Consider the following 26,850-nt stretch of genomic DNA (forward strand, 5'->3'; position numbering starts at 1 on the left):
TACCAGAAGTGATGTCATGACTGGAAGTGACATCATCAAGCAGGATAGCTTTTAACAATCCTAGGCTGCAATCCTACCCACACCTACCCAGGAGTAAGTCCCATTGACTATCATTGTTAAAAGAATATACATAGTAGCTTGTTAAAAGTACTGGCCTGTAACATTTCTCCAAATGCAGTCACATACCATGGTACCATTCAGTCTATTAAATATAAAATATTGAAATGAATGGGGACCCACCTGAAATTGGCTTGCGACCCACCTAGTGGGTTCCAACCCACAGTTTGAGAAACACGGGCTTACTGTAACTGCACTGTTGCTCAGTTAGAGGAAGTCATTTCCTACCAGGCAACCTTTGGTTTCAGAAAGGCCCAGCCACTTCTCATCAAGAAGACATGCTGTGATAAGTGGAAAGGCAATTGAACAGCTACTTTCATTGTTTTGTTCATGAAAATGAACAGTGATGATGAACCACAAGATACAAACAAACCTGCATATGTGTAGCAGTGCACAGGCGCTAGGCTTTGGGATGCTTTAGCAGTATTTGGTAACAGTAACAGCCTCGGGCACACCTGCGGCTGCGCAAGAGCAAACTCTTGGCCTTGAATACGCTAGGCGTGTAAAAGCCCCGAAGCCTGTCAACAAGACAGTGTTGTGAAGATGTAGCCCTTATCTTAGTCAAAGGAATGTTGTGGTCAGAGCCTGGTAGAAGCTCCTAGTAGAATCTTTTTAGACAGTAACCTTTTTAGTATTGCAAGGGATTGCAACATGTTTAAAGTATAAATAAAGCAGGCAAGAGGCAGAGCAGACTCACTTTCATTCTGTTTCTTATTCTAATTCTCCTTCTCATTCTGATGCTCAAATCTGCTCCAGCCTCAAGCCTTTTTCCTGCATTTACATTCAAACCTGTCTCTGTTGTCTAATTCTTGCCATGGCTTCTTTGCCACACCAACACAGCATCTCAAGCTGCTCCTCAAGTAGCACCAAAATGCTACACATATGGATGGTCATAAGAAAGAAAATCTAGGTCCAGCCTTATTATACATGGATTTTTAATACACGGATTTGACAACACAAATGGCCATTGCAAATGAGAAGGAGTGTGCTGATCCCTGGAGAAGGGGAAAAAAATGTATCCCTTTAGTTTAAAAAAACTGCTTATCTTACTGCTGTAGAGAGACAGTCATGCAAGCTATCATTCCATTCTTTGGCTGAGCCAGGCAAAGGCAGGGGGTCTTTTGCATTTCTGATTGCTAACTACCTCTTCACAACAGTAAGAAAAGCTGTTTTTAAACCACAATTGTAAAGGGATTCACTTTTTAATTTTTTAAAAATGCTTTTATTTAACACATTTTTATGGTATCAGCAGGGAGTACTAGAATCAAATTCCTGCGGAAGCAAGACTTTATTCCTTTAGGAGCAAGAAACCCGGAAGGAGATCTTTAAGGGCACAATCCAGAATCACCCTTGGGCCAGTGCAAGTCCCTTGGGCAGCCAGGAAGCAGGAGGCAGGGCTGGGACTTATACCACCTCTGGAGGTGGCACATGTCTGAGAAGACCCATTGGGGCTGCAGTGGCTTACCCAGGGGTAAGGGGAAGAGTTTCCCTCTGGCTGAGCCACTTTGAGGCCCTAACTTGCGATGGATACAGTCTCCTGGCCTGCCTGTTTCAGTGCAAGACAGGATTATGCTGTAAATATATTTTTCCACTTTTTTTTAATCCATTGATATTTTTTATCCAATAGGAGTTCTGGAACGCAACCCTAGTGGATATCGAGGGACCACCTATAGTTAAATTACAGCCGTTTAAAGAAAAATGTAAAACTTGCATGTGGATTGTCCCATGTGACAATAGACCAATCACCTGCTTTTATTCCACACATATGCACATGTGGTAACCATGATGAACTGTGCCTCTTCAATGCATGTACGAGCTACAACACATGGACACACAGTGAAATCATTCATGTGCAATCATGAGACATGTTGGCCTGCATGCAAGTTACTACTCCTTTTGACATGAACATGCTTTCTAGGTAGAAAATGCATAAAGTGCACAAAGTATTTATACAGCTGCACATTTACTTGTGCTTTGTTGGCTTCAGATGTTCACAACTTTCAATATATATGAATTCTTTCCAAGTTCCAAACTCTATAAATTCTCTGTAGCTTGTGTTATGCCTCTGGTTAAAGAGTCAGTTGTTAAAAATAAACATTTCTTTACTGCAAAAGACTATGCCCCCTACAAATACATTTAATACACCACAACAGAATTATGACTCAAAGTGGGAACACTCTCTAAAAGATTCAGGGGACTTAAAGCATATAAACTTCAAGCTGAACAACTGAACAATTTTTATCTAGACTGTATTGATAGCCCAATTCTTCCTTACGCCAAATTCAAAGTACGGTTTATGTTGTTGTTTCACATTTTAAAGGAGAATCTAAATAAAAGCATCTTTTCCCATGAGGCTATGCAATGCCCGTTTACAAGTACTACAAATGCAATGGCCCTGTATACAAAGTGATGTCCCTTAACATGTAGGCAGAAATAAATTGCATATTTTCTCCCATGGTAAGATCCCTTTGCAATGAAATTATCTTAGTGCAATAAAAGTTAAGCTGCAAGCATGCGGAATTTCAGTGGACAATTTTCTTAATTCATGATGGGAATGAATTTTCAGCCATGACAGTCCCATTTATAAAAGAAAATCATTGAAGTTTCAAGTAAATACTGAGGCTGAGTTACTGGAGTAAAAAGACCAAACCCCATCAAAACTTCACGGAGGAACTTAGCTTGCCTGAATCTTTTGACATAAATTTACCCTTTCCATAGCACCATCAGAACCATTTTTCTGCACATTCATCCCATGGCTATGTTGTAGTCAGTGTTTCAAAATCAATAGCCACATGAACAGAACAGATCGTACAAACCATGTCCAAGGAACTGGTGCCCATGGTAATGTGTAAATGGCAGCAGAGATAAGGCCCGAGGCTTAAAAACAAACTTGACTGGATATTTAAATAAGTTGCATACAATTGCTTCTTGAGGGAAAAGCCCTCAACCTAGGGTGCTCTTATAGTTTATGGCACAAAGTTGAAAATAAATGTGCTATTTTTCACCAAAATATTGTTTCCCGTTATAGAAGAGAAGTGATGGGCCTGAGGGCCTCATGCATTACAAATCTCATGTGCTTTAAATTGCTAGTAAATCACTTGCATTTTGCCTTTAGTCGTTTTTGCCGATCTCAGCATTTATTGCTTACAGCTGAATACAGCCACCTAAATCATCCATCACATTTTTATAACCTACTGTAGCTTTCCATTTCATACACCACGGAACTGGCACATTTTCAGATAGGCAAGGGTGAACACTCTCTTCATCCACTGATTAACTTTCTTTTTCTCTCTTTCCCTTTCTCTCCTCCAAATGCACATATATGTTGTGTGATTTCCTTTTATAATAAAACAGGAGAAAACATGTTTCCCCAGAACACCAGGCATGATAACAGATCGTTGGGATTTTTTTTTTTCCTGAGATGAATTGTTCTCATTCTATGAGATACTTTAAAATAATTAAACTATCTAATGAGATATTTAAAATAATACTTTTAAAACTCATTAGCTTTGCATATGTCTACTTAAAATGACCAGGGCTACACAAACATCTTTCAATAAAGCATATATATTTGCAAAAGGTTTGCACAAAGTCTGCATGAGAACAGTACAGTTTTAGTAGCTGCTGACCTATAAATACTCCAGCTGTCTCCAAAGAGTTAGTTATTGTTTAGCAAACAACAGTAATTGGTTGGGGGATGGATCAACTATATTCAGGCATTAATTTACCGTAGATACTCACCTATAAGGTGAAAAATTTCTTCCCAGAAAAGCAGCCTGAATCAATGCCCCAGTGAGGGGGGGGAAGGGAAGCGAGTGAGGCAGCCAGTCGCTATTGTGGGAGGGGGGAGGGAGGGAGAAAGCAAGTGAGCAAAGGCTGGGGCTGCTGCTGCTGAGCGTTCAAAGCTGCCTGCAGGTGTGGTGTGGGTGTGCTCCATGTGCTCCTTCAGGCTGTTGCCCAGCTTCAGGAGTTCCAGGCGCAGGGCAGGGCAGGGCAGGGGCATCTGCCACTGCAGCCATCAGCAGCCGCCCTCGCTCAGCACCAGTGCCCACAGAGGCATCTCTGGAGCAGCACCCAAGCCAGAGCAGGAGACAATGAGCTGTGTGTGGGAGGGGGTGTCTGAGCTAGGGAGAAGCAGTCATTTGAAACAGCTGAGTCCATCTCCGCTTTCCTTCTTGTTCCCCCCTTCCTACTGTATATAAACTTCAAGCACTCCATTGGAAAGCTAAACTTGCTAACCCTCTTTCCATCTCCCCACAGATGAAGCTGGACAGGGCGTGGGAAGGGGGGGGTGATCTTTTTTTCAAAAATAGAAGGAAGAGAGAGAGAGGTAGCCAGCCAGCCAGCCAGCCAGCCAGCCTGCAGAAGGTTGTACCTTTGTTTCCCAAGCCAGTGAAAGGGTTAAGTCCACCTCCTCTTTCCTTCTTGTTTTTGCTCTCTCCCCCTTATTGAATCCAAACTTTAAACTCTCTTGCAAATCTGAGGCTTGCTAGCCCCTCTCCCCATAATCATTCACCACTGATGTAGAGCCTCCATTTGCCTGAAGATTAACATCCACAAGGTCGCCAGTTCGAGGCCACCGGCACCGTGCGACCTTGAAGCAGCTGACAAGCTGCAGCTGAGCTGTTCCATCTGCTCGGAGCGTGGGAGGATGGAGGCCAGAATGTTAAACCAGATCGGAGTGTAACATCTTGAATGTGGTGGTTCTTGAAAGAGAGAACCTTCTTTCAATTTGTAAAAATCCCTGCGTGGATTTAATAAGCCTGCCTGTGTAAACCGCCTTGAATAAAGTCTTGAATAAAGACCAAGAAAGGCGGTATATAAATACTGTATATTATTATTATTATTATTATTATGTTGTACTGGGGGGGGAGGGAGATGAAAAGTTAACTTTTATAAAAGGAAAAGTGTGTGTGTGTGAGAGAGAGAGAGACAGAGAACAGCACTTAGAACAGTTAAAGCTACAATCCTAGCCTCACTTTCATGGGAGTAAGCCCCACTGACTATTTAGGGATTTGCTTCTGAGTAGGCATGCCTAGGATTGGGCTCCCAGTCTATTCCCTCTTCTTGCTTTCCTCTCCACCTCCCCCCTCACTGTATACAGTCACACTTCAGTCTCTCCCTTGCAAAACTTTTTGCAAACCTCCTTACTAACCTCATTTCCCCCTCTCCTCACCAAGGAAGTTGGACTGGAGGGGAAAAGTCCTTGCATTTGTGTATGTGGGGGGGGGGGAGCATCTGTGTGTGCAAGAGAGAAGCAATCTCCTTGTGTGTGGAAGAGTCCTGGAGATCTTGCAAAGATGCAAAATACAGGAAAAGCAGAGAGTAGAATTTAAAGTCAGCAGCAACTGTTACCCTGCACATGCCCAATCTCATCTGATCTCGGAAGCTAAGCAGAGTCAGGCCTGGTTAGTACTTGGATGGGAGACCACCTGGGAATACCGGGGGCTGTAGGCTTATACTTTAGTCTTTTGAGACTGAAGGTTGCCAACCAGAATTTAAAGTAGAATTATTCTGCAGCCACAGGTATTTTAGCCAGCGATTTTAGCTGCATGCTGGCAGGAGCTAGGAAGCACTTGCAACTGCTGCTTATGTGTAAGCTTTGAGGAGAGCATGCTTGCTTCTGCAGCATCCCCAAGCAATCAGGCATTTATGCAGCAAAGTTTAGCTGCCTCTGAGATCCATTGCAATGTTCTGTGCCCATGCAGGAGCCACTGAAACCCTCCTGGGGGAGAAGTAAGGGATTAATTGCCATCCCTGAGGTCCCCACCCCCCACTTGGCGTTGTGTGTGAATAATCTTATTGGCTTGCTCTATTGTACTTCACACTTTGGCTTTTTACTAGTTGTGTTCTTGCAGCCTTGCTAGTTGTTGTTCATTATAATATGGATATTTTAAATTAAATTCTTGTATCTGATAGTGTATTAATGCTTCTTAATAATATATTTGAATTAATTGTAGAATATATTATTTAATTTTTATTTCATTGTATGGGACGTGCCAAAAATTTATGGGCCCTGGGTGCCAAATGACCTTGGCATGCCACTGAGTCAGACACCCTCCTAAGTTTAACCCCCGACTTATCCGAGGGTCATAGAAAATTCCATGATTTATTACTCAAAACCTGCCCTCGACTTATCTGTGAGGTCAGCTTATACTTGAGTGTCTGCGGTACATACATTGGGTTGCGAAATTTTCTCTTCCGTTTTGAAACAGTGAATGGGATCTCACTGTTGCACAATTCTTGACATTGGTCAATAATTCAACATTTTTGTATCACAGAACTATCACTTCCCTTTCAGCACATGAGAAAGAAAAAGCACATATCAAGGACAATGACATTGGCATATAGAAACCTCCATAATGGTTGATGAGTATTCTGCCTTCAGAATTTCAGCATTTGAGACCTCCTAAGCCCCAGCTGCTGCCATGGGTCAACGCAGACCTCAGCCAGCTCAACAGCGCAAGTCCATGTTGAGCTGTGTAGGTAGATCAGGCCCAGGGTTAGGATTTGGTGAATGCTACCACAGCTGAGCCTGCCCTCTTCCTGGGACCAATCCACCCACCCCTCCCCTGCCTCTGAATCCTTGTGCAGTCTTACCTGCTCAGGTGGGAAAACCTGGTCCATCCTTGTGTGGATTCGGCTGGCTCACGGCTTGTGGCAGCGACCAGGCCATGCGCATGATCGGTGTTCACATGTACAACAGCCACAAAGCACGTTATGCTCCATTAGTAAAACTTCAGAAAGAACTTCTAATTTTGATCTATCAACTTCTAGGTTCCCAAATCTTTCTGCACGTCAGAATTTTAAATTATGGAGGAGTAAAGTGCCCATCTGATACCATACGACAAGAATATTACATCCATGATAAAACCTCACGAATACTTATTCAACCCAGTTCACTCTTTAAAACATAAGTCTTCTAGTTATTTGTTTGTTACATTCGTTTGGTTTTTGGTTGTTCTTGTTTACAGTTCTGTAATTGGAAGTCATTTAGGCAGTCACTGGGAAGGCAGCAGCCCCCCTGCCTTGTTTCTCAGGATGTGTCAACATTGCTTTGCCCCTTTGGTGGCCACCCTTTCCCTTCAAACTAATCTGGAATGATGCAAAAATTAGAGTAGACATGGAAAACAAAATGACTGCTGCTTGAAGGTGACTGCTGGAATCAATTCCACCTACTCGGGAAAGGTAAGACCCCCGCAAATGAGTAAAAATGGGATAAAATAGGAAAACAAGTCTATTCATTATTCATTTGGTGCTCTTGACATTCATTTCACATTGAATAAAAACTGAGCTGAATGGGTCCCATTTCATTCATTCCTTCATTAATTCTGAATTGCACACTCCTAGATAAAACTGATAAAACCAAGACCTTTAGGGCTTGGGCTGAATGTCTCATCAAATGATGGATGAATGGCAAGGCAATTATTCATAACTGATTCTATTCAGTGTAAGTTTTTGGTGCCACTGATCTTATGACATTTTAAAAACAAATGCAACTCATTCCTGCTCTTAAAAGTTTGTAAATTACTTGTTTACTGCTTTTGCCAAACACAAAATTGAATTGTCAGAGGGAATAATCCGTCCAATAGGCTATGTTTTCAAAGTTACTCCTCTACTTGTATCAGTCATAACACATTGGGGTAGCCAGGTCCTTGATCTAACATTAGGAAAAGTGGAAGAAAGTTGTTTGTTTTGGTGTACCAATAATATACCACCAACTGCTACAAACATTTTATCTCAATTGTTCCAGCCAGTGGGTCCCATGCAGGCAAATTAAGCTGGAAGGAACAAGGCAATTGTACGAGTCACTGCTGAACTTGAAAGGGTATCTGAGCACTCTCAATAGAGAACTTCCCACAATTAACTGAACCCCTGGATACCCAAGGGACCCCCCCAAGCTCTGCTCCAGTCAGGTCTGGGGCTTTTCTGAGCCCCACAGAGGCCTTGTGTGTCTGCCTGCAGCCTCTGTGGACTTCAGAATGGCCATTGAGGAAAAAAAAAAAAGTGACTTCCAGTTCGTTTAGAAAACGATAAATGATGTTTTTTGCCCTCTTAAGGCATTCAGAGGTCTGGGGAAGCTCTCCAGAGGGAAGACTTCCCTGGGCCTCCGAATGCCTTACAAGGCATAAAAATGTCACTTCCAGTTTCCTGAGGAAACCAGAAATCACTTTTTTTTGGCCCAAATGGCTATTCTGTTTCTCTGTGGGGCTCAGAAAAGCCTCTGAAGGCAACATGCAGGGGGGCCCATGGACTTGATTCGCAGTTAACTGAAACCATGGATATGGGATCCGCGGATGGGGGAGGCCTTGTATTTTCTTTTAAAGCAAAAACCTTTGCTAATGTGAAATTAACCAGACATTAACCTCATAGGATTAAGATATGCAAGCCTGCTAGAGCTGCTATGGCCTTGTGTTCTCTCTCTCCCTCTCTGTCTCTCTGTGCAGAAACACTCTGGTTCCATGATTTATTAGACCAGAATTTGTGGGCACAAACTAGAAGTGAATTCTGGTTGCAACCGAGAGGTATTCTGAGGTTTGGATAGGCCATTCGCAGTTGCTAGAATTCACAGATTTGAAGACTATGGATGCCAAGGGCCTACTGTATACATCACGATTGATTACAGTGTAAAACAAATTGAATTTGCTTCAAGCAGCCCCTACAGCTGCAAAGGAAAATAGACAACATGGTGGAATCAAGATCTTAAATTAAAACTGCAAATACAATTGGAGACAACATGATGTCTGAAAGCTGCCACAGCCAGTGTTTATAGATACTTAGAACTGAAGGATTTTTATTAGTAGCACGTGTATGAAGAACCTAACATTTTCAGAATCAAGTCTGATGAAACAACGGTTGTTGTAATAAAACAAAAGGAAAAAAAATACCCGACATCTGTATGTTTACAAGTATTCGTTATATGGAAGAATTGTATCTTTATTAGTGCATTACTCTCAGATCACTCTGACTAGCTGAATGAATGTTAGTTAATGAAAAAATATTTATAGCACATTAAAAAAGACTGAGTTAAGGGTGCTAATTGCAAGAAGGTTTTTTGGGGGGGAGAGAAGAGGGATTACACATTGTCTTTGCACATCTGTCTTTCTTTGAGTAGTGAGGGAAGTGTCATAATTCTAGGTCAACATTGCTAGAAGATTAAAAAAAACTGCTGAGGTTTTTTGTTCTCAAAAAAGGGATTGCAGCTCAGTGGCAGAGCACAATTTGAAAGGAAAATGTCCCAAGTCCAGTCCTTGGCACCTCCAGGGATGTAGCAGCATCACCAGGAAAAGATCCCCGTCGGAAACCCCAGAGAACCACTGCCAGCCCCTGTAAACAATGCCGAGCAATTCAGCATAAGGCAGCTTCATATCCTCCTTTCATTATTCTATAGAAAGGAAGAACTTCTCCAGATTTTTTTTTTTTTTTAAAAAAAGATCAGTTTGCCTTGCAAATTGTATTACTATATCTGGATTAGTTTTGGAGACCTAAGTTCACTCAACAATCCAATTTTAAACCATTTTGCCCAACATTGCGTGTATACAACAAGGATCGAATGTGTACACCTGTGAGCTGGGCAAAAATGGATAAAGGAGTTATTTAGAACTTTGGAGTTCTAATCTCCCCAACCAAAAGAGCTCATTGAAGGTGGCTTTTTAAACAAATAGTGGTCGGGAAGGGCTAGAAACACACCTGCACACATACGGACTATGTACCTCCTTTAAACAGCTCTTGAGGTGTTCAAATTTTGGACAGCTTAGAGTGCAATCCAAACCCCTCCATGAGCTGGCATACCTGTCCCTGTGCTGGCTCAGAGTACCACAAATGTGCTGTAAGGCACATCTCTGACAACCCGTGCGCCAGCAGCGCCGGCAGGAAGGCCTTGTGGGCTCATCCAGTGACGGACCTGGGGCAGGGTAGGGGGTAAATGCCCTGGGTGCTGTGCTTGCCCTGCCCCTGCTGCTGCTGCCTCCCCCCACCCCACCCACCCTGCCTGCCTGTCCAAACTGTTCTGCTGGAGGTGAGGCTCAGCAGTGGGCAAGAAGCCTTCTGAGGCTTTCCTACCATTTTAAGCAATACTTCCGATTTTGTTGGGAAACTGGAAGGATTGTTTAAAAATGGCACAAAAAGCCTCAGAGCACTTTTCAATTGCTGCTGAGCGTCACACCAGGCTCCATAAGCCTTGGTATGTTTCCTGGGGGGGCCCGGCATTTCAGAGGGGGGAGGGCATGTCACAGACCTGCCCCAAAGCACAATGAAGGCAGGTTCGCTACTGGGCCCACCAGTGCAGTATCCGGAGCCCCAGCCACAGGTGTAAGGAGGTAAGGTGCTAAGCAGCGCAGGGGCGTGGGGAGGGTGGCGGGGAAGTGGAATGGGGACAGATCAGGCCCAGGACAGGGGCAGGATTCTGGAGGTCTTCTCTGCCATATCCTAACCCCTTTCTCGGCTCTCCCAGTATTACACCAGACTTCCCAAATTTCCAGCTAAATAACTGGGGTGGGTTCTAGAAGCCCCAAAGGGCTGGCTGGGTCTTGACATGGAGTAAGGGGGAAAATATCCCCTTACTCTGAGGAGACCTCCAGCCACCTCCTAACATGCGTTGGAACAGATTATGATTAGGCCAGTGGTATTCAAACTGGGGCGCGCCGCTCAGGAGGGCTGCAGGGGCTTGGGTGCACTTGCCCAAGCCTCCTGCAGCCTCCCGGGGGTGCAGGGAGCCCTGCGCAACCTTCGGCAGGGCTCCCCAGGTCAGGAAAAGTGAAAGTGGAGCGATTGCGCTCCGCTCTGCAAAATTGGTAGCGGAGCACGATCGCTCCGCTTTCCCTTCTGACGGGGCTGCAGGGACTGGGCTGCACCCTCCAGTCCCTGCAGCAGCAGTCCCTGTGTGCGGAGAGCCCTGCGCAAGCACCTGCAGGGCGCCCCAGGTCAAGGAAAGGGAGAGTGGGGCAATCGCGCTTTCCTTGACCTGGGGCGCCCTGCAGGCGCTCGTGCAGGGCTCCCTGCGCACAGGGATGGCTGCTGCAAGGACTGGAGGATGCACCCCAGTCCCTGCAGCCCCGAGTGACGTGATCCTAAGGATCGCGTTGCTGCCTTCCCCCTGCCCCTGCTGCCTCCCCCCCACCCCACAAAGACTTACCACGGGTTTCAAACTCCTGGAGAGTTTGAAAACTGCAGGACTAGGCTGTTGGAGAACATTTTGAAGGTTCTAGTGGGGCATTTTATTGCAAATGTAGCTTCAGATTTAAACAAAAATCAAGTGCACAGTGACTGTGCATGAAACCCTACAAATCCTGGTCACCCTCCTGCCCAACTTCTTAAAGTTCTCTCCATTCCCTCACAGGTTCATTAAAGAAAGATGGTATAACTGACAAGTGCACCCTGAAGCAGAGGCCTTGTTTAAGGGGAATTAGTGAGTTCATGGTAGATGCAAGATCTGAGCCAAAGATTGCCTGAGCCATACAGCTCAGTCTCTGATGGCCCAATTACATGTGAATGTAATACTGTAGATGCTGGCACAACAAAAGCTTCACCAATGTGGAAGCCCATACACCCCAAAGTGAAAGGCTACACTATGGATGCTGGCACAACAATAAGAAAATGCTGCGCTATTGTAACACAGTGGAAAGGCCAAAAGCAGGGGGAAAGTGAGGCAAGGTATAGGCTGGAGAATGAGGTGATGGATGCCGGATTCTAACCCCCTGTCAGATTATGGGCACGACATCACAAAAATGCTACGCCAACAACATAGCTGCCGTAGGTAGGACAAATCCAATAGGGAGCAATGGGGAACCAAAAACAGAAGTTCATCTCATGTCACCCCCTTCTTCCCAACACCCCCAAGATGGACCATAAGTTATAGACTACATCTGGCATATAACCTCAGCACATAAACCCTTGTTGAAAAGAATCTCATTCAGATCACAAGGTGCATGGCATGAGTCTCTCAAAGGCAAATGTTTGTGTTGGGAAGCATGGTGAAAAGACACTTGGCACACAAAGGGAACATTTTGCACAAACAACTTCACATCCCCGACAACTTGAATAGCAAGACATTGTTTTAACCTGTGTTTTTTCAGAATTCTCACTGCTTGTGTCCTGCCCCAGGAGGTCCACACACACCAACAGCCAGCTGGAACTGGATCCCAATAGGGGAAGGACAGTGCAGGCCACACAGATAAGTAAAAGGGGGGAGGGAGTCTCATTCAGCAATGCACTGAGGCAGATCTCCATCCCACACCCTTCTAGCACAGACGCCCCAGCATCACCTAAGTGGTTCCTGCCACAAACACAGTAGCATCCCACTGTGAAAAGTTTTGCACCCCTAAAATGGAAATTGGCATTATTTCCTAGCCCTGAAGATAGTTTAGTGATGTGTGTATAATGTGGCAGGGATGTTGCATGTCTCACTGAGGTCTCAAAGACTCCATAAGGTCCCCTAGCTTACATTTGACACCCTGGAATTAGCTGAATATCAGGTTCCTGTTAGAAAGTTTTCATAAAGTTGTGACCAATTAGAGATGCTCATCTGTTCATTCATTTCATTAGGAACAATCTATCCTGTTTCTGACTTGTTTGTGAACCCACTTCTATAACAACACGCTACCAAGATGTCATATTTTACATCTGCTCTGTAGAGAATATTTTGCTAACAGTTTCATTTAACGGGGCTGTACTCAGCTTTACCTTGGCACCTTTCAAATGCAACATTGAACGGTTTCTGTAGAAAGGTAGTTCCATTATTCGTTTATTGTCCTTGCGTAACCTGGTTGTATGGGATTTTTCTCTTTATTCTAGACATGGCACTTTGACACCTGCTTTACTACAAATCCACAAATCAATAAACAAACCTATAATGGGCACATTAATTCTATGCTGAATGTGCATTAATATTGCCAAATGCATAGGGAAAAAATGACAGGCCTGTCATCCTTTAATTCTGCTTGGGGGAACAGTAAATGAGAGTTGCTATAATTAAAAATAATTAGCTTTTTTTGTGCAACTTGCACACACCACTGCAGTAAATGGTTATTGGCCTTTCAATGCAGTATTATGCTATATTATTTAATGTGCAAGATTTAATGACTATGGGAAATACCAGAGGCACACATATAAACAACACATGGCATTACATAATAAAAATCTGAAACATTACTAACTTTTCAGTCCTATGTGTATTTTCTCAAGAGTGAGGAAATATATTGAATTCAATGATGTTTCCATGAAACTGTGTATAAAACATAGTTGTCCCAGGTCTCAGCTGTTTCACACAGTGGCATAGCTGAGGCAGGGCTGGGAGGCACAGCCTCTCCCTCCCGCAATGGAGTGGCAATTTTCTGCTGTCTCCTTTGAAGGGTGCTTACTTCAGGTGTGTGGCAAATGCCATGAAACTGGTCCTTCAGGGCTATTTTCTGAGGTGACGACTGTGCATGTACAGAGAAGGGGGTGACAACACATGTCATTTTTCAACCTTGATAGTATTCTGTTTCCCAGAAGCTTTCATATTAGGAAACATTAGACAAAGCTGAGGCTCCCCAAAAAATGTGTTATTAGATGAGTCTAGAGCTATTTCCTGTTTTGCAGCAGCTTATCTTTGCTACCTGGCATATTAATGGCATGCAACATTAGCCATGCCATTCCTCCTACTCTGACTACCACAAATTGATGAACTATATTAAAGGAAAAGAAGACATGGAAAGAAGCAAGGCTGGATAACAGTCAAGTGTACTTAAAATGAATTGAAGAATGTATGGAAGAATTACTCTCACAGACTACCATGAACCTAGTAAACCTATAAGTTAAGATTGTCGTACACAGTCTTGCATGGTGAGGCACTAAGATTGAGTGGTGGGAGAGTTAGAACAGACAACAGAAAAATATTTCTTTATCCAGTTAGTAATTAACCTGTGGAACTCTTTGCCACAGGATGTGTTGATGGCACCTGGTCTAGATGACTTTTAAAAGGGGATTGGACAGATTTATGGAGGAAAAGTCCACCATAGGTTACAAGCATTGATGACTATATGCAACTCCAGGTTTTAGAGCTAGCCTATTATTGAATGTCAGGTGCAAGGGAGTGGCAACAGGATACAGATATCTTGTTTTGTCTGCTCCCAGAGGCACCTGGTGGGCCACTGTGAGATACAGAAAGTTTGACTAGATGGGATTTTGGCCTGATCCAGCAGGGCTCTTCTTATGTTCTTCCTGTTTGGGTTGGTACTTTGCCTGGTGTATTTTTCATTTGCTTGTTGATCTTGACTTTTAGTAAATATTTCGGCTCCTGACTCAGCCTGAGTCCTCTTTTCTTTCTGCTGTTCAGGTCAATGCATGTGATGAGGCTGGAAACTTGTTTTTGGTATTAATTTAGGTCTTCTCATATGTTTGCATCTGTAGCCACTACCTGCTTTTTTCAACAGCAACCGCCTGAGCAATATATGGCCTCCACTTTTATATCTTGAAAAATACTTGGCACTTTGCTGGTGGTCAATAAGTAAATACATTGTTCAGTAATACTCAAGCTGCAGTCCTCCAGGCTATTGAGGCTTGGTGAGACTACTCTAAAAGAAGTGGTTTGGACTGTTAGCTTCAGGTTCTTATAACAACCTTACTTTAGAAACCCATGATGGTAAAAATACACATAAAATGGATGAATGGGTTTCAAGGTGAGCAAATACAAAAGAGATATTATAACCAGCAAACAGAATAAATGAAGGTTGTGGGGCAAAAAACCCATAGTTTAAGAATCATGCCATAGCGTGTAGCAAAATAGAAACCTCTCTCACACACAGAGCTGTAAAAGTAATTGTTATGCCAAACTCAAAAGCATGGAAGATTTATTGACAAAAAAAAATCATAAGATAATGACAAATTAAATGATGTTACATTGGCAGAAAAAATACTGTTAAGTCTAGAATGACAGAATTTCCCATTAAGCCCATGTTTAATTTTCAGGAAAAGCTTACCAAAAATTTCCTTTCTATTCCTCTTTATACTTGGCTGCAAATACTGATTAGTAACATTTTAAGCCATTGGTTGTAAAATACCACACTTTATTTCACATAAAATAAAGCTGCCACTGTGCATTTCAATGTTTTATTTCAGTCCATTCCCAATTTTCACATTAACTCTGAAACATACTGCAAATGCAGCAGAATGCTGGCAACCGCTATATGCTAATTATTACCCAAAAGTATCTGCAGAGGAAACCATTTCCACTAGAAATCATGGACTCAAAAAGCAGCTGGTGAAAATGGCAGTGAAGGTTTATCTCCTAGGACCAAGCAGAGCTCTTGCATAATCTCCATTCACTTTGTAGTGGCAGCACTTGTTAGCAACTAGCACTCAAGTATAACAGATGGTCTACAGATAAGTTTCCATCGAACATACAGGAAAACAGTCATACTGTAAACTTTGATTGCACTGATAATGTCATAATAGCTTCTCCCAAGCATCATGGGGATGTTAGTTTTGTGAGGTGGAGAAAAATCTCTAGTCCCTCACATCCTTCCTGGGGTGGGGGGCAGGGCCTCTAAGAGGAGTCCTATCAGGAGGTCCAAAGTTTCTTTGGGGCCCCTTCCCAAAGAGGGAGGGGATAAAACAGACCAGGGGGGCAATAGGGTGGGCAGCCTTCTGTAGTTGTTGCAGCTCCACAGCTCCCATCCACTTCTTCATGGCAAGCAGATCCAGAAGCCAAAGAGCTCCTGGAGCAGGCCTCCTTCCTCCCAGATGTGACACTGTTAAGGAACATATGCATTCCTGGGCCTGGTTCGTGTGGCTTCTGGCAGTACTTGCCACCATGTGCATTCCATGTGGGTCTGGGTGAGATTGGAAAATGTAAGATCCCAGGAAATTTCTGGGCCCCGTCCTTTGGCTCCTGGTCATCCTTTCTGACCCTGGGTACAAATTACCCCCTTTACCCCCCTCTCTTAGGCCCTGGTGGGGTGTGTGTGTGTGAGATAGGAGTGAGATAATTATTAGTAAATCAATTTGAGCCTGTGCTCTATAGATGTCTTTACAGGAAGCTCAAAATGGATGTGGGTTAGGTTTTGGCCAGCAAATTGGAAATGGTTCTGCTACATTTAAGTACAAAGCTATGAATCACCATCCATTTTGTTATTTAGGTTTTAATCTGAATCAGATCTCTAGGTGGGCAGCTTTGCTTGCTTATAGAGTAGAAATGAAGAATATGATGCAAGAACTTCAAAGAAGTGAAAAACTGTAGAGAATACCAAAGCAACAGCAATGAGATTCACATTCACGCTGTCTAAAAACAGCCTTTTTTTTTAAAGCAAAACCTGAATGGCTTTTGAGTCACAAAAATGCTTGACAATCAGCAAGAGCTACAGATGTACCATAGAAACCAACTTTTCTGTTTACTCCGTGTTAATGTAAGTTAATTATCCAAAGAGAACTAGTTGTGGAGATGATGTATTCAGATTACAAATATCTACAGAAGCGTGGGTGGCCTCTGGGACACCAAGTGCCTCAGGAACAAAGTGCCAGGTAAGGCACCGCGAGTTTAGCATCTGTGCTAGGAGAAGGGGAAGGCAAGTGGACCTCTGAGTTTTGGAGAAGGAGAGGGAAGACTCCCTGAGTTGTGAAGAGGAGAGGAGGAAGAGAAGGAGAAGGTAAGTGTACTCTGTCTTCTAGCCTTAAATCAACCTTAGATCAACATTGAAATTTAGCTTTACCTTTAGCTTTACCTAAGCTTTACCTAAGTTAGCACCTAATCTAACCTGAGGGAGGGATTCTAAGGTCCAGCAAGTTGGGGCATAGGAGTTAGGTGAGGGCAATAACAATATATACGTGAGTGCGTACAGAGGTCTACTCTGAGCAGGAGCAGAGTCCTACTTGTGAGTAAGAGCCCAAGGTACAGGAACTTGGAAAAATAAATAAAACAGAGGAGAATAAAGTGGAAAGCTAGTTTTTCTACTTGGTTTAAATTAACCCTATACTTAACCCAAGTTAAACTTAATCTAAGTTAGAACATAATCTAAAGGTTCAGTAAATTAGGACAAGGATCTAGCTGAGAGCAATAAATAAATAAATAAAGGTGCATATTTAATAAAAGCAAGATTTTAGCAGGGCTAAACAGGATTTAAACCTTAGTGTGTAAGTTCTGCCAAGCCAAAAAACTTTTAAACCAGTACAGTTTAAAAAGCCAGCTTGAATAAAATAAAAAACCAGCTTGAGATTAAAAAACAGTCCAGCCTCAGAGAACTGAAGTAGGAGGGTAAGAACCAAGGAAGGGCCAGTTCCCACCCAGCCAGGGCAATTTAGCATAGTCATTGTCCTTTAGGTCATAGCAATTGACCTTTAGGAGTTGACAAGAGCCCCATTAGGCAAATCCAAGCACCCCATTCAGGGAAATCTCACCTGGGAAGACCAGCCCCTTTTCAATCAGCCAGGAGGGAGGGAGGAGGAGCTAGCTAGGAGTATAAAGCTAGTGCCTGCCACTGCATGAGCCTCTCTGCAGAAGCACGTGTGACCTTTGGGAAACCCAGTGCCTTGGGAACAAAGTGCCAGGTAAGGCACTGCAAGTTTAGCATCTGTGCGAGTTCAGCAGCAGGGTGAGGAAGCCAGGGACCCAGATACTGCCCTTTCTCTTCCCTTGAGAAGAGGGCTGCTAACCAGTGTAGGATTTTTAAGTACCCCTAAACAAAAACAAACAAAATAAAAAAAGCTATGCAGTCAGACAGCCAGCAGCAGGATGGAGGCTCTCCAGTGTTTTGCATCGAGTGCCACATGTATGACTATATGCCTCTGTGGCTTAAGTCATGGGTATGTCCTCGGTGCAAGGAGCTCCAGGGACTCAGGGAATGCGTCCGCTCCCTTGAAGCCTTGGTGGCTGACCTGGAGAAGCAGAGGAAGGCAGAGAAGGACCACGGGGAGACTTCCGGGGACATTCAGGTTTTGTCCCAACCTCAGGTGTGCAGCTCCTCAGCTGCCGGTTGGGAAGTCTCAGGGCTGGAGGACGTCATCCTGGAGAGGAGGGAAACAATCCCCTAGGGGGGACCCCTTCTCCAGGGGACGGCCCGTATCCAAACGCACTCAGGATATTCGTCGGTGGGAGGGGAGTCGGGGGCTTCTTGTAGTGGGGGATTCGATTATTAGAAACATAGAGAGGGAGGTTTGCGCCAGATGTGAGGACTGCATGGCGACTTGCCTGCCTGGTGCGAAGGTTGCGGGCATCATTTCTCATCTAGACAGGCTGGTAGATAGTGCTGGGGAGGAGGTAGCGGTTGTGGTGCATGTTGGCACCAACGACGTGGGCGAGTATAGCCGGGAGGTCCTGGAGGCCAAATTTAGGCTATTAGGTAGGAAGCTGAAAGCCAGGACTCAAAGGTAGCATTCTCTGAAGTGCTACCTGTTCCACATGCAGGGCCAGCTACGCAGGCGGAGATCAGGGGTCTCAATGCGTGGATTGAGATGGTGGTATAGGGAGGAGGGGTTTAGATTCATTAGGCACTGGGGAACGTTTTGGGACAAGCGGGGCCTGTACAAGAGGGACAGGCTTCACTTGAACCGGAATGGAACCAGACTGCTGGCACATAACATTAAAAAAGTGCCAGAGCAGCTTTGAAACTGATCCCTGGGGGAAGGCTGAGGGGCATCCGGTTCGAGACTCTTCATCCCTATGGGACGAGGATGGGGAGGTTAGAGAACAACAAGACAAAGGCAGAGTAGGAGAAGAAATTGGGAATGTTAGCGTGATGGGATGTGATAGACGGTTTGGGACAATGAGAGCATTCAGGGATAAAGGAGCTAATAAGCAGCCCATCCTGGGGCATTCCATGTACAAATGCTTTTATGCAAATGCCCGAAGTCTCCGAGCAAAGATGGGAGAACTGGAATGTCTGGTGACAAGGGAAAACATTGACATGGTGGGCATAACGGAAACCTGGTGGAATGTGGAGAATCATTGGTATATAAACTCTACAGGAGGGACAGGGAGGGGCGTGTTGGAGGTGGGGTGGCCATTTACGTTAAGGAAGGGATAGAATCCAGCAAAGTAGAGATTGAAGGTGGGTCCGACTCCAAAGAATCTCTATAGGTTAAATTACCGGGCCTGAGGAATGATGTAATACTGGGGGTGTACTATCGTCCTCCAGATCAGAAATCGGAAGGGGACCTTGAAATGAGGAAACAGATCAGGGAGGTGACAAGGAGGGACAGGGTTGTAATCATGGGAGACTTCAATTATCCTCATATTGACTGGGTCGAATTCCGACAACCTTTATTGGCATCATATATAATAAATATTGACTGGGTCAATTTGTGTTTTGGTCACGAAAAGGAGACCAGATTCCTTGACATGCTAAATGACTGTGCCTTAGAGCAGCTAGTCATGGAGCCCACCAGAGGACAGCTGACTCTGGATTTAATATTGTGCGGTACTCAGGACCTGGTTAGAGATGTCAATGTTACTGAGCCATTGGGGAACAGTGATCATGCTGCGATCCGTTTCAACATGCACGTCGGGGGAAGAATACCGGGCAAATCTCTCACAAAAATAATAATAATAAATAATAATAATATAGGTATTTATATACCGCCTTTCTTGGTCTTTATTCAAGACTTTATTCAAGGCAGTTTACATAGGCAGGCTATATTAAATCCCCATAGGGATTTTTACAATTGAAAGAAGGTTCTATCTTCCAAGAACCACAACATTCAGATGTTTCTTTCTGATCTGCTCCATCCTCCCACGCTCAGAGCAGATGGAATAACTCGGCTCAGCTTGTCAGCTGCTTCAAGGTCGCACGGTGCCGGTGGCCTCAAACTGGCGACCTTGTGGATGTTATCTTTAGGCAAATGGAGGCTCTAGACCTCCTGCCCCTTGACTTCTGACGAGCGGACTTCCCTCAAATGAGGAGGCTGGTTAGAAGGAGGTTGAAAGGGGAGGTTGAAAGGGAAGATAAAAAGAGTCCAGTCTCTACAGAGAGCATGGAGGTTGCTCACATCAACAGTAATAGAGGCCCAGCAGAAGTGTATACCACAAAGAAAGAAGGGCTCGACTAAGTCCAGGAGGGTGCCTGCATGGCTAACCAGCCAAGTTAGAGAGGCCGTAAAGGGCAAGGAAGCTTCCTTCTGTAAATGGAAGTCTTGCCCTAATGAGGAGAACAAAAAGGAACAAACTGTGGCAAAAGAAATGTAAGAAGTTGATACGGGAGGCCAAGAGAGACTATGAGGAACACATGTCCAGCAACATTAAGGGGAATAATAAAAGCTTCTTCAAATAAGTTAGAAGCAGGAAACCCGCCAGAGAAGCAGTTGGCCCTCTGGATGGTGAGGGAGGGAAAGGGGAAATAAAAGGAGACTTAGAGATGGAAGAGAAATTAAATGAGTTCTTTGCATCTGTCTTCACGGCAGAAGACCTTGGGCAGATACCACTGCCCGAACAGCCCCTCTTGACCAAGGAATTAAGTCAGAGGTTAAGAGAGAAGATGTTTCAGACCTCGTTGATAAATTAAAGATCATTAAGTCACCGGGCCCTGATGGCATCTACCCAAGAGTTATTAACGAATTAAAGAATAAAGTTGCTGATCTCTTGACTAAAATATGCAACTTGTCCCTCAAAACAGCCATGGTGCCAGAGGATTGGAGGATAGCAAATGTCACGCCGATCTTTAAAAAGGGAAGAGGGGGGACCTGGGAAACTATAGGTCGGTCAGCCTAACATCTATACCAGGTAAGCCTCATCAAAGATAGAATCTCAAAACACATAGACAAACAGGCCTTGCTGAGGGAGAATCAGCATGCCTTCTGTAAGGGTAAGTCTTGCCTCACAAACCTTTTAGAATTCTTTGAAAAGGTCAACAGGCATGTGGATGCGGGAGAACCTGTGAACATTATATATCTGGATTTTCAGAAGGCGTTCAACACAGTCCCTCACCAAAGGCTACTGAAAAAACTCCACAGTCAGGGAATTAGAGGGCAGGTCATCTCCTGGATTGAGACCTGGTTGAAGACCAGGAAACAGAGAATGGTTTCTGAAGTGATTGTGAGGAGCTCCAGAAGGATCTCTCCAAACTGGCAGAATGGGCAGCAAAATGGCAGACGTGTTTTAATGTAAGTAAGCGTAAAGTCATGCTCATTGGGGCAAAAAAATCAAAACTTCACATATAGGCTAATGGGTTCTGAGCTGTTTGTGACAGATCAGGAGAGAGATCTTGGGGTGATAGTGGACAAGTCGATGAAAATGTCGACCCAATGTGCGGCGGCAGTAAAGAAGGCCAATTCTATGCTTGGGATCATTAGAAAAGGTATTGAACAGCTAATATTATAATGCCGTTGTACAAATCTATGGTAAGGCCACACCTGGAGTATTGTGTCCAGTTCTGGTCGCCGCATCTCAAAAAGGATATAGTGGAAATGGAAAAGGTGCAAAAGAGGGCAGCTAAGATGATTGCTGTGCTGGGGCACCTTCCTTATGAGGAAAGGCTACGGCGTTTGGGCCTCTTCAGCCTAGAAAAGAGACGCTTGAGGGGGGACATGATTAAGACATACAAAATTATGCATGGGAAGGATAAAGTGGATAGAGAGATGCTCTTTACACTGTCACATAACACCAGAACCAGGGGACATCCACTAAAATTGAGTGTTGGGAGGGTTAGGACAGACAAAAGAAAATATTTCTTTACTCAGCGTGTAGTTGGTCTGTGGAACTCCTTACCACAGGATGTGGTGATGGCATCTGGCCTGGATGCCTTTAAAAGGGGATTGGACAAGTTTCTAGAGGAAAAATCTATTACAAGCCCTTTGGCCAGATGGGTTACAAGCCATGATGTGTATGAACAACCTCCTGATTTTAGAAATGGGCTATGTCAGATGCAAGGGAGGGCACCAGGAAGCAGGTCTCTTGTTATCAGGTGTGCTCCCTGGGGCATTTGGTGGGCCGCTGAGAGATACAGGAAGCTGGACTAGATGGGCCTATGGCCTGATCCAGTGGGGCTGTTCTTATGTTCTTATCTACAAGTGGAAACATATGACAACCTACAATGCCATAGGCAGGGGTTGGATCAGAGAAAGTAAATGCTCTCTACTTCTTCTGTTGCACTCCTATGTAGATCAGACCAGGGCTAATTCTCAGCAATGAGTATTACTAGATCACCAGCTGTAGGGAGCAATTCAGCTTCCTTGCCAATTACATCTCTACAGCCCATACTGTATCCATACAGCTGCATTTCATTAGTAAGGGGGGGGGGAAAGTACATCATTTGGTTGTAGCTTGAGGGTTGCTCACCAACCCTGATGGTAGACAGACTGGCCCAACACTGAGAACCCCATGTGGTGCAATGATGACCCAGAGTTGTAAATGCGACTAGGATGGTGTATAGGGCCTCGCTGCTACAAGCAACAAGTAGCCAGGTCCATGCGAAGCCGGACACCAGATGCCCACTGGTGCAGGTAAGCTGGCATAGTGGGTTGGAGGGAAGCAAGGAGGGGATTGAATAGGATGAGAGTGGGCGGAATGGGGTGGTGATGGGGTGTGGAGGAGGCCCCAGATGGGGGTGGGTTCGGTGGCAGCAGCACATGCCAAAGCCTGATCCCCTTCTTGGGCCTGATCCACCTTCATGGATCAACACAGGCTTGCATCGGTGATTGAGGTGGCACAATCTGAGTTAATCCGTAGCGGCTGCTGGGGCATATCCCGAGGAGGCCTCCAGTGGCCAAAACTCTGTGGGGTACAGTAGTAGCCTCACTGACACTGCTCCATTGCTGCACAGAGGGTTACCTCTACTCACACACACCACCCATCATAACAACACACTGCTTGCTAATAATAAATATATTGAAAAAATCAGGGAAAATCAGTAAAATTCTTCAAACCCCTAAACAATACTTTGCCTTTAAAAAAAAAAAAAAAGACATACCTGTCTTCTTTGGATAAGATCAGAAAAAAAACAAATCATTTTAAAAGTGTCAATTCTATTAAAACGACAAAAGCCTCTTAAAAGTCACAGTTCGTCATTGTTACATAAATTGTGTGCATTATGCCTTCTGTGACATCAGAACAAAGGACAGGAACAGTTAAAATAGTCTAAGATTGCTATGCAATTATTACTTTCTTCCATATGAATGACAATCAAAAGCTAAAAATCTGAGATAGTCATTTGTCATGTTACTTTTTAATCTTTCATTTGAATAAGGATGAAAAGTGAACTTCTGAAAGCCTGAAGTGTACAAGGTTTGAATTGTACATGATGAAACATACCATGAACAGGTTGTTGAGAAAGTCTGGAAATTCTGTAGGAACTGCAGAATATAGTATAACAGTGGTTCTTAAATTTTTTAGCACTGGGACTCACTTTCTAGAATGACAGTCTGTTGGGACCCACCAGGTAATGCCATTAACCTGGAAGTGATGTCATGGTCAGAAGTGGCATCATCAGTTTAGACTTCAAACCTAAGCTGCAATCAGCCAAAGCTCCCATTAGCCATTGGTGGTGAAGAAATACACTTCAAGATGACACTGACTTTGATTAGATCCAGGATCAATTCCCTTATCAGCCATGAAGCTTCCTGGATGACCTTAGGTGACACTGTCTCTCAGCCTCACCCTACCCCACCTACGGTATCCTGAGCTTGCTGAGCAGCCAGTGGCAGCTCCTAATGACTCCTTGGGGGACATCTGTCCCCTTTCCCAAGTAAGTTAAGTGGCTCTGCAAAGGGGCAACTAGACTCTGTGTTTAGTACTTATGTACTTAGTACTCATGTACAGATTAATTTATCCCATATCAGGCAGAGAGGCCTGCCACGGGGCTTTGGATCTGGTGGAGTTGAATTTTGCCAGTCTCGCCTCTCCTGCCCCATCCCTGCCATGCTTTATCTCTGCCTTTCTGTCCTGGAATGCCTCCCCCATGCCTAAACTTACCTCCCCGCACCTGGCGCTTCTTACGAAATGGCAGCTGGCCACCTTCCGACCAGTGCTGGTCAAGTGCATGTTCACACTGAGCCTGCTCCAGCACCGGGTCGGCGCTAACTAGCACAAGCGTGCCTTATGACATGCTTGCAACAGTCCGCACTGGTGGTGAGCCAGCGCGTGTTCTTCAAGATGGGAGCCTCAGTCAATTGATTTAGAACAGAATTTTGCCATGTAATCCACAGTTTTAGGGTGACTCCATGGGTCCAGAAGTGGCAACAGAAAATGTATGAGTCACTCAAATGTCTTCATCTGTCATTTCCTTTGTTATGACTCGGTGAACATCCAAACCATGCACCATCACACATCACATTATCATCTTTTCCTTCATTTACTCATTGTTATAGGCTACAAAATGAGCCTGAAAAAACAAGCTCTGTGCCAATTATTAAAAAAAAAATTCAACAGAATTAATTGGATGTTATTACACAAAAGAAAGTGATATTGAGCAAATGGGGGAAAAATAAAAATGAGATCTACTCATTGTCATCGAACATTAGAGGAAATCCTATCATTTCAGTAATTTAAAACTATTATGGCAAAAGAAGAATTGAGTGCTCTCTGGGGACAAATCATGCTTTGTGTTGGATACCCCATTATTTCTACAAGGCCCTTCTCATCTATTAACTTCTAAATTAACCTCTACATGAGTACTAAGTAAACGAGTACTAAGAAAATACCACAGGAAATCTCTGTGGAACCTGATCTTTTTTTCTTGATGAGAGCCGCAAGACATGTCAAATTCTCTTTGGATGTATTTTGCGCCAACAAATCTATATATTGAATTTGTACTTTGTTAGAAAACAACAAACTAAGGCAAATTTAAAGCCCACACTATGCTGAAACAGCCAAGAATATTCAGATTAAACTATCTTTTTGTCCCCAGCGCTTTTCTCTATCCCTGTCCACCCACATCTGCACATGACAATGTTTGTTGCTCAAGAGGTTGCCCAGAAACAAGATTTAAGGAGTACTTTCTCCCTTGAGAAATATAATTAATTACTATTGTTTTCCCCAAAGGATTTCACTTTCAGATCATTTATTTTCTGGTGTCACTGATGAGCTGACTGGGAAAATGAAACACTTGAGTTTAATTACCAGTTAAAATTGCAGCTTTGTGGGCAGGTACTTCATCTTCGACTCTTTCTATAATTGTCTCTTCTTATGAAATAATATGCAGTTGTAGCTACTACATTTCACAATGTTAACAATGGCTTACTACCACTTTCCTGATGAAATGAATATAAGATGATTAAGGGATGAATTAAGGGTAGCCACAAGCCTTCTGTGTGCAGCAGATTTGAGTCTTTTCACATATGTTTCCTAGAGTTCCAGGACTACAGAACCATAAAGAAGGGAAATGAACAAGTAAATTAACTCTTCTCTCATAATAACATTAAGCTTTTGTATTAACATTAAAGCCTTTATGGGCATTTCTAAGACTGGATAGTCAATTTCATGTTGTAAAATAGATGAAGTACTAGTTAGTGAATAGTGGCTATGATACAAGAATGGTACAGAATGTCGGAGGCTTATTTTATTTTTATCACCATGGAATGTGGTAATTTAATGCTAGATTTCTAGCTGAAGACCTTGCTGTTAGTAGTCTGTATGATAAGCATGTCTTACCACTGATTTTAATAGTTCTAAAGGAGCTGGAAATTGCAAGTAGATTCAAAAATGGAAGGGAAAAAGAAGTTTGGAAGAAATGTCCCTTGAACAGGCTCTGGCTCGCTTCTTTATCCCTGAATGCTTCTTTCCAGTCTATATTTATGCCAATGTTAGGCACTGACAAACTGATGTTGTGTTTTATAATAGGTGCACAAGAACAAGAAAGAGTGAATTGATTAATGTAAATGCAGGTGATTATTTAGTTGAAGACAGTCCACTTAAGCTTGGATTAGAATATCCAAGAATATTAGAATAAAGTCTATCTTTGGCTAGTGTCATCAACTTTATTTTCTGGTTTTTGCCTCTGCAAAAGGGCTTCTGCAGCACTTCATTGTGAACTAAAACACAAAATGCACCTATAAATATAAGGTTGAAGTATCAGATAATTTACATTTATGGCTAATATAAGGAGCAATTGGTGTCAGATAGAACAGTGGTTCCCAAACTGGTAGGTTGTGACCCACCAGTCAGGGAAGCACTTGTCCCTGCCCCTTTATGGGGTGCGGAGCAGGGGAGGCAGTAACACAATCCCCAGGGATGGTACCGCTGCCAGGGATGGGTTTTTTTAACTTATCTGCAGCCAGCCCTGCAGGGTCTGTGGAACCCTCTGCAGCGCTTCCCTTGCCTGCAAATGTAGAAAAGAAAATGAGCACTTTCAATTTTCAAGATGAAACAGGGAGTGCCAATTTTTTCTTTTTAAAAGATTTTTTTGCAGGCATGGGGAGTCCTACAGATAATGCCCCCAGGATTGCAGCAGGCAGCAGGTAAGTTAAAAAAAACAAAACCCTTCCATCCCTGGCAGCAGTACGATCCTAGGGATCACGTTGCTGCTCTCCCCCCTTCCCCGCACATACTTACAGTGCTTCTAACTCTCTTTTAGGCGTTTGGAAAGCACTGAAATAGAAGCCAAGAACTAAACTAAAAGGTGGTAAAGTAGGGCCCCAATTTCTACTTGCCAACATGGACCAAAACTGGTAGTCAACAAGGTCAGGCACTTCTAAAAGGCTCAGAGTCATGTAAAGGGATCAATGAGCTCAGGGTGCCACCATTTTCATTTGATTTAGAACATCTGGAAAGGGTGGAATTAAGGGGTTTCTCATTCCTCACAATGCTTTAGATCTCCACAAGTGCTCTGCATGAAA

General features: G+C 43.8%; 1 protein-coding gene and 1 pseudogene across 1 annotated transcript in view; one reads left to right on the forward strand and one right to left on the reverse strand.

Annotated features, from left to right (window-relative positions):
• Positions 1-26,850, reverse strand: part of IL1RAPL1 (interleukin 1 receptor accessory protein like 1) — a 784,296-nt gene that overhangs the window by 81,308 nt on the left and 676,138 nt on the right. The gene's annotated exons all lie outside the window — the stretch shown is intronic.
• On the forward strand, positions 5,455-5,574 carry LOC136647249 (5S ribosomal RNA; annotated as a pseudogene).

Source organism: Tiliqua scincoides, chromosome 3 (genome assembly GCF_035046505.1).
Source record: "Tiliqua scincoides isolate rTilSci1 chromosome 3, rTilSci1.hap2, whole genome shotgun sequence".
Lineage (NCBI taxonomy): Eukaryota > Metazoa > Chordata > Lepidosauria > Squamata > Scincidae > Tiliqua > Tiliqua scincoides.